We start from the raw sequence: 8,934 nt of genomic DNA, 5'->3' as shown, positions 1-8,934 counted from the left end.
AGATGTGGTTGGAAGAAATTAATCTTCTGGCAGAAAATTCCAACATTACAAGATAGCTCATTGAGTACAGAATATGTTCTTAAACTTTTCTTATCCATACTTAGAAAAAAATAGAAATAGATTCTTGCTAAAAAGTTCTATTATTATTCTTCAAATAAAAGTTGACGCTGATTACATTTTTTTGTGATGGTATTCATGACCCCTTTATTTAATTTTTTTTTTCTACTTCAAAATGACGTTATTAGGACCATGTAATTTAATCTAGTTAAGTCTACTTCTAATTTAATCTCGTTCAGTCTACTTCTAATTTAATCTCGTTCAGCTCACAAGAGCAGAAATCCATCTGTTCACCTACTTTACGTATGAAACCATTATATAACCTAGTTTTGCATGAAATATTAAGCTTAATATAATTTTCAACATCCCAGGGCTGAAAAGAAACCTGAGCTTGTAATAAAATATGGAAACACTTGATCTGAACATAATGACTACTGAACAGTAATCCAATATGCTGCATTTTGTAGAGGACATAAGCATACATGTAAGAACATCATGAAAGCATAATATTTTCCATTTGTAATACTAACAAATGGTCAATTTGTGCTGTCCTGCTGCTTGTAACAATGTGGGGAGATGGATCTCAACGTAGGAGAGATCAATCATACAACTTTGTCAAACTGAACAAAAGTTGTGATATGAATAACCTATAAAATGAGACTAATTAAATATAGTGACTATGGTGAAAACATAAATTAATGTAACAATATTACTCTTCTGTAATAAGTAATCTGGTATTTAACAAGATCCATATTTTTGACTTAGTTTACCCATCCTATAAAAGAATTAGTAATGACAAGCCTTTGCAGCCTTTATTCTTTCTACTGTAATTAATCTTATTTTATAATCTTCAGACCATTCTGAAAGAATTGAGAGTCAGGTTGCTCTGAAAACCAAAAGTGATTTCTTACATTTCTAACTTGCATGAAATGTTCTTTGTTCGTTTTAAGAATAGTTTTCTGAATGGATCTTCAGCAAGTATAGTTTTACACCAAACTTTGGGGAATAAAGTACCAGAATTACAACCTTTTGCAAACATGATGAAGGGACCAGAAAGCCGTAGCAAAACCAAAGTTGCTAGATGAGAAGCCCTTGTCACTAAGAGGAAAAAATTCAAATGCAAAGCATTTCAATTTTTAACCCATATTGCTATTTTAAGTCTTGGCATCTCTGGAGTGGAGAAGGTCAATTTAGAAAGGGAATAGCAGCTGCTAATTCAAGAGCTAGAAAGACAACCAAAGGTATTTATGGTAGTTGTAATAGCATGAAGTATGACCTCCACAAAATCTCAAGAATCTGCAGGGAAGCACTCCAGAATGAACTACTCTAATTATTAACAAAGCTTCAATTACAGCCCACACCACATGCCAACAGTTGTCAGTGGCTACCATATCAAAGATACTTAGTGAGCCTACGAGGATGTAGTATAAGCCTGGTTCTTTGTACCCCAGTTGTCAGAACTTATTTATTAATATTCCTATGATACCACTATAAGTAGTTCAAACATAAAAGACAGGGTTTTTTTTCCAAACACGAACAATGATAGATCTACTTTATTAGATCAGAAATGTAATGAACTGTCCAGGAAGATGGAGGAAAGCATAGTGTTTTGGTGAACTTAATGAGTCAGTTTTGAGCTCTGGGTTAAATATAAATTCATGATTTTAACCTGGACTTGCTTCTCTGGCATCTACTGTCTCCTAAACGCCTCTACATCCATAAGTAGAAATTGCTTCTGAAAAAATAGTTTGCCTCGTTCCCAGGTTGGATATAATAATCAGATATCACATTTTAATTTGTTGTTAGAGAAATGACATTATCTTGAAAATTGGACAGCCCAGTCCTACACAAACCAGAGTGGTCAGCTGATCTGTAGGGGCTACTGAAGCCGCCACGCATTGAACAAAGAAGCCAAGAGGTAAAGCATGAATTTAAATAGGGATTCATGAGAGTTAAACCTCATGCAGACATGGAAAACTTTGGACAGGAGGAGAGTGGAAGCAAATGGACCGGCTTTCACAGTAGGAGAAGTCCAGTCTAACTGTTGGCTGATATCGGCCAAGGCAACATGAATCTCTTTCCTGAATATAGTTGCTGTACCCTCAAAAATTCCCTTGAGGAAGGGCAAGTTACTTGTTACTTTCAGGATGCCTGTTATTCTTTTAAATTATCTGTAGATATTTAGATTCTGTTTTTAAACAAAACAAAGTGCTACAGTTAGAGATTTGAGAATAGCATGCATGTAAAGCAGAAAGACTCAAAACCACATGAGGACCCTGAGAAGGATCGGTAAAGGTCTCTCTGAGAAGTCTGTGCTAGACTCGTTGTCAGGTGGTTGTATCTCAAAGGCTTAACTGTCAGAGGAGATAGGGTCCACAGTTGATGAACAAGGTGCCCCACAAAAAGGAAGTGCCTCAAGCTCGTTGGCTTAAGCCGAAATGGAGATTTTCAGTGAGTGAATTTTGTTGAGAAATCAACTCTGGTCCCAACTTAGTGTTAATTCCTTCTGTAAAATGGATGATATAATGTCTGCCTACATTCACTTCTATGTTCCATTCACATATACTTTGGACTTCTATAGGTTTTTCTAATGCTGCAAAGCCTTTTTCTAACAGGAACGAATCACCTTGGTGTAACCTGTGAAGTAAGCATTTTATCCCTATTTTATGGGAATCTGATGCACTAGCTGATTAGACAACTGACCTGGTATTACACCCAATAGAGCTGTGGCAGAACTGAAAGCAGAACATTGATCTTTTCCTATGGCTTATTAGCCTGTGACTTTTTATGGCAGAAAGTCAAACTATTTAGCTTGTTTTCCCATCGGTTCACGTCCTCTGCACCTGTACCTCAGCCTCAGAAATCTGTCTGCTGATCCCCTCAATGCCTTCAGATACAGATCCATCCTCCTGCATCTTTTCTGAGGATTCTCAGAATTTCTCAGCAATTCTAGCTGCCCTCTTTTCTCCATCGGTAGCCTGTGAGGTATGTGCCATAGCTTCACCAGCAGCTTATGTGCCAATTGGCTCATCAGCAGGCAAAACACAAGAGATGACTAATTAGCTTACACTTTTGCTCAGAAACACCACTAACTGGGTTTGTCTTCTCCAGTCAGGTGAAAATTCTCATGAAACTTGTATGAATTTAACTATCTTTAAGATATTCATTGTTTGATCACACCAGTTTCAATTAGCCAATTATGTCAAATTAATTGGAGGGGGTTTGACATAGAAGAGGTTATTGCAATACACCTTGCCTGCAAAGAAATCAGTTAAAACCAAACCTAATATAAATGAAATATAAACTCCATACACTGAGGAATAAATTGCTCTACACTGAAAAAGTAGAAATAAAATTTTGTGGGATTATTCCTAAAGCAACACAATACTGAGTTTCTTTCATGTTCCTTTGAAAGTTCTGGTAATTGTGAATATCTGAGGCAAGGAGTGAGACTTCAAAAGTCAAGGCACAAATCCTTGATTCTTATTTTTTCCAGTCAGATGACAAACTGCAGTGAGGAATAGATTTTATACAGCTATGGATCTATGAAGTCTTTCACCCCTAATTGTTTCATAGATCCATTATGTATCAGGATTTTTCCTAGCCAATTTTTGACTAAGAAAAAGGCCAGTGCTTGAAAAATGGTGCTTCTGTTCCTGTTCTCTCTGAGTATCCTGATCCCCTTTTGTTTCCCTGTCTGGCATTAGCCTTCTGTTTAGCTGAATTGCAGGTGGGTAGTGTTATTACACCGGGAGTGCTTGGCTAGTGTAGCTACATTTCTGTCAGTATTTATCATAACAAACACTTTTTCCCTTTCAGTGGATTCCTAATTAGAGTCTGAAGGCTGGCTCAAGGCTGTCTTAATATATCAAGGGCCCAATTCTTCTTTCAATTACATAAAGGTAAGTCCAGGGCAGTTAATAGAATTGATACAGATTTATGCCAGTGAGATCAAAGTCTAATCCAAGTTTCTGCTAAGGAATATGTTTTCAACTATTTGGGGGAAATAAATAACTTGATGTATTTGTTGTGTTAGTAGCTTGATGAGAAAATGTCAGTTTCCTTGATGAAGAAGATTTTCTCTCTGCTTTATTCCCACGGAGGATGTCTGGTTGTGATGAACACCTGCAGGTGAGAAGGCTGCAGGCAGCGTTACTGGATGCAGGGTCCAGGTTAGCTGTCTGTAGCTAGCACGGGTTAAACACCTTCGAAGAGCTACAGCAAGGAAAAACAGCGAGGACAGGCTCACTCTGCAGCTGGTGACAGGATTGTCCAGAGGCACAAGGTATTTTAGGGACTCTATTGCCCCTTGCACAGATAACGTCAAGTACAGAAGACTGATAAGGACATTTCTTGCAGAAATGTAATGTCTCCTATCTCAAACAGAGAGCTAAACTGAAGATCTTTTCACACTTGAGCAAGCAGCCTGGACTGAGCGCTCTTGCACTCGGCAGGTTGCTTTAGGAGAACGTAATACCACAAAAATACCAACAGGCTTCTAGTAGCCTCCCCCAAAGGGAATCTGACATAGAAATAATCTAGGTGGGGGACATTTTTTTCGCTAGGAGACACTTCATATTTACAGATGCACTGTGAATGAATCCACTGTGGGTTGGAGATATTCACGTGATCTACTATAAACACTTAAGCACAAGTGACGAGCCTGGTTCTTTAAGTCTCAACAGGAGACGCAGGCTTGTCCAGCACTATCATGCTCATTCTTAAGGCAATCTGAGCTGGTTTTCTTTAATTGAATTGATTCAGAACAATCATAGGTGATTTTGATTATTTTTAGTTAAAAATGAAGAAGTCATACTCTCTCTATCATGCAAGCAATCATAGAAACTTTGCCTTGTAAAGTGGCATAGGGAAATAGATTCTGAATATGACATTTCTTCTTCCTTAGATCACTGTGAGTAGATCTATTAATTCCCAAGATTTTGCTATTTTTCTGTTGCTTAATTTGATACTTCAGTTTTAATTCCTGATTTAGTTTGCATATACAAGTTTATTTTAGTTACAGGACATCTGAAGTTAATAGAAGTTTTGTCATTGAATTCAAAATGCAAACGTGGAATTAGGGCAGTAGAACAGGAAGCAGATGTCCAAAAGTTCGCTGCCAAACCAAGGCTTAGCTACGTTAAGTCAAATATAAATGTTTAGCTCTCTTTGATTTTCTTTCATCCCATGTCTGTCTTCTGACCAAAAGGATCAGATTTAGACCAACACTGTGTTTATTCTGACTTTTGATAGCAAGAAAGATCATAACAGAGGAATCAGTTGTTGATAAAGGATGAGAGGGTGGGCAGTCAAGCAATGTGTTTACAGACTTGGTCGATGTTTTCTTTGAGGAACCTATGAAATTGGCTGTTGCTTCACACAGGGTAGGTATTTTTATTCCCAGAACCTCAGAACTAATTAGTGTGTGTGTAATTCTGGTTTGTACCTCACTTTACCACCTTAGGGCAATTACTTATGGCTGCTGTAAAAAAATATGCCATCATGTCGAATCTTACAGCTGCATTGGTACCAATTAAATTTGAATATGGCATTAACAATCCCAGGCACATGAAAAATACAGAATGTCAAGATTTCCAAACTTCTAGAGTGTTTTTCAGAACTCCTGTAACCTGATTAAGTGATTCATACCCTAGTTTACGGGAACCAATTGATCCCAGAATATAATATGCTGAAGAATACATTCCTGAAAGGAATTTGCTGATGTACTAAGAAACGGTGATTCCAAGCTGTCCTGCTTTAAACTCGATCAAGCACTTGATATCTGAGCCGTATTTAAAAGGGAGGGTGAGTCCTGAGAAGAAAATAAGTGTAATCATTTGTGGAACAGCAGTGTCATCTTTATGAAGGAAGCCGGCTGATGTGACAGGGTGTTTTCAAAACTTTTCTTGTAGACAGATGTTCAATTGAAAAAGCTCTGATTTTTCTGCAAACTTGCAGGAGGAGGCATAGGCACTTTGGGAAGTAGATTTGTTCACAAAATCACTTCTGTTTGATGTTATCCCTTCACACATGGATAACAAACAAGATAATGAAGCAAATGATCATGGCTGTTAAAAACCAACTGTGCTAGGAATTTCCCACAGAGATGTTTTGAATAATACAGTTACATTTCTGTCCATCATGTAGATGCCTTTTCTCTTTTGCCAAATTTCTATACTCAATATAAAGCTGTTTCATATAAAATCTACATATAAAGAATACTTTAGGTTTTTTGTATTATTTATAGGCATTTAAATAAAATTTACCACCTTTCCATCACAGAAGTGGTAACAGAAAGATAGTTTTACTAAGATTTTACAGAAAGTTACAAGCTTTCTATAAAAAAATGTAGAGGTAATTAACAAACAAAGTGCGAGTCTGATATTTGAGATTAAAATGTATAGCTGTTCATTAAATTTAAACTGCTAGGATGAAAGATTTCCAGAAATCACAACTTTATGATGGGTTTCCAACAACTAAGTGCCCAGATGACTCAGTTGAATGCTCAGTTTCTTTGAGAAACTCCTTCATTAAGTGTCATTGCAGGATCATGAAACAGAGAGCTACTGTTTTCTTTTCCTGTTTTTCTGTATTTACACTTTCAGTCATTTTAGAAATTAGATGTTGATGTTCCTCTCCCCAGAATTAGAAAAGGGAGTTTGGCATGTAGTTTTTGAAATGCGTTGAAAAATTGTTGAAGTATCAACTAATTTTCTCAAAACATAAATGAAAACATAAAGCTCCACAGTTTTCAGAAAATGATAGCCATACGAAAAGCACCGGTATTCTCATGGTAATAACATATTGCAAGAAATCACTGGTGTCTGGCAGTAAATTGTTTGTGGTCCATAATAAAACCCAACTAATCTGGTGTCTCAGTGTTTCTAATATCTTTGTACCCTGCAGTTAGATTTTCTTATTGTTCAGAATTTGTTGAACTTTAAGGCATGTCAAACTTTAAGTCTTATTTGAACTTTAAGGCCATTTCCTTTCTTAGGACTACCTAAGGGTGTGGGGGAAAAGATCTTCCTGATTTTCATAGGTCAAATCTTTATCTTTGATTAATCGGTTTAATCAAACTGGTTTGGTACTTTTAAAGTCATTGCATTCACTTAGATAATTACGGTGCACATACCATCATAATTTAATCAGGTCAATATTTCATCTCTTCAGTGAGGAAATGGCTGATGCTCTTTTAGTAAAACAATGTTGGACAGGTTTCAATATGCTTTTTCATGATCCGTGATGGAGATAGATCCAACTAAACAGAGCTAAACTTGGCTAAAGGAAGAAGAAAAATTCTGCAGTTGATAGTGTTCAGTTTTCTGCTCCAGAACTAAAAGGAATACGTTTCTCAAGACTAAACTGGCTGTATATTGCAGCTGTTTCTGGCCACCCAACACATTTAGTTCATGTTTCCTTGCAGCCATTTGGTACATGGAATTTGGTTTAAATTTTATCTAAATCTGTGAGTGTCACTGAGGTCCTATGTGGGGATGCACACCCGTGAGATCCTGCCTGAATGTTTGGGTGGCAGCATTTGGGTGACATGTGAGACCCCTTTCCATCCTAGGTTGAATAGGAGCCTGGGCACGCATATAGGGTCCATATAGTCATGAAAGCAGAATTGCTTATTGGCTGTGGAGCACACCTACTTATGCAGTATAAACACGACTTCTGGGACTTCAGTCCTTGAAACAAGTACACCCTCCAGTATAGGACCACTTATATTTAGAATTGGGCTTTTTAAAAGCTGAATTGACTAAAAATACAGGTAAAAATCACATAGAAACATAAATAAATGGTCTGTGTGATATATATATAGCATTAAACATAAAATCACCTGGGACAGCTACCTTCTTTGAAGTAAAAGAATGTGCTGTGAGGGAAACCATACAAACAGAAGTGTATATATTTTGGTAAATATTGGCGTTGAAGCTGCACAGGCATCCAGACCAGTGCTGAACATGGGCATATATTAAAAATATGATCTGGCTCACATGAGAGTAGAAACATATTGGCCTGAAAACATATTATAATACACATGGCCTGAAACATATTATAATAACGTTTGTAATGAAACACAACATTACTAATGGTATACTATGTAATTGTGCAACTCTTCCAATAAAGGACATGTTTACAACAGATTGAATAGTGGCAAACTTTTTGCCAAAATGTTCCCCTTTTTCTCCTTTCAAAAGGAGAAAAGATTAAGCTGCTTGTTTACAGAGTGTGATTACACTCAGCTGAGTGCTGTTAAAAGGAAGCTTGTTTAACCTTAACTTAAGCACGTGGAATCAGCAGAAATAAGAAACCATCATTTGAAAACACAAAATCTATGAAATTCTACCTGAGTTCTCCAGGTAGGACATATTAGGGTGTATGTTGTCTTATACTAGCACTTTAAAACAATGTAGCTGTTTTAAATTAGTTGTCTATGTTGTCTATTGATTCAAGTCAATGACAAGAGAGAGATACATCCAAAGGAGCAATCTTTCCCAGCTGAAAAAAATATTTCTGAATTGACAAAATTTCCATTAGTTAGGCAAGGAAATGAGCCATAGGATCACCCTGCATTTGTTCAGAAGGGCAAAAGATAAATTTTTCCGGACATTAAATCTTACAATCAGTGCTGAAGGAACAGTGCAGTGATGATTCAGATCTGTCGAGTGTAACACAAAATGAAACAAACATTAATTTCAGGACCATATGATTTAAAGTGGATACAAAAGTACAATGTAATATTATTCTAAGGAAATTATGTTTTATTTTAACTATGGAAACATTAGAGAAGTTTAAAGCAAAATTTGTTTCATGTTCTAGACATAAAAGCTGTAAGATTATGTGTAACTATTCAAATATATATTTTTAAGT

This window comes from Charadrius vociferus, unplaced genomic scaffold, assembly GCF_000708025.1.
Source record: "Charadrius vociferus isolate BGI_N301 unplaced genomic scaffold, ASM70802v2 scaffold202, whole genome shotgun sequence".
NCBI classification, from domain to species: domain Eukaryota; kingdom Metazoa; phylum Chordata; class Aves; order Charadriiformes; family Charadriidae; genus Charadrius; species Charadrius vociferus.
This window is presented reverse-complemented; position numbering follows the sequence as displayed.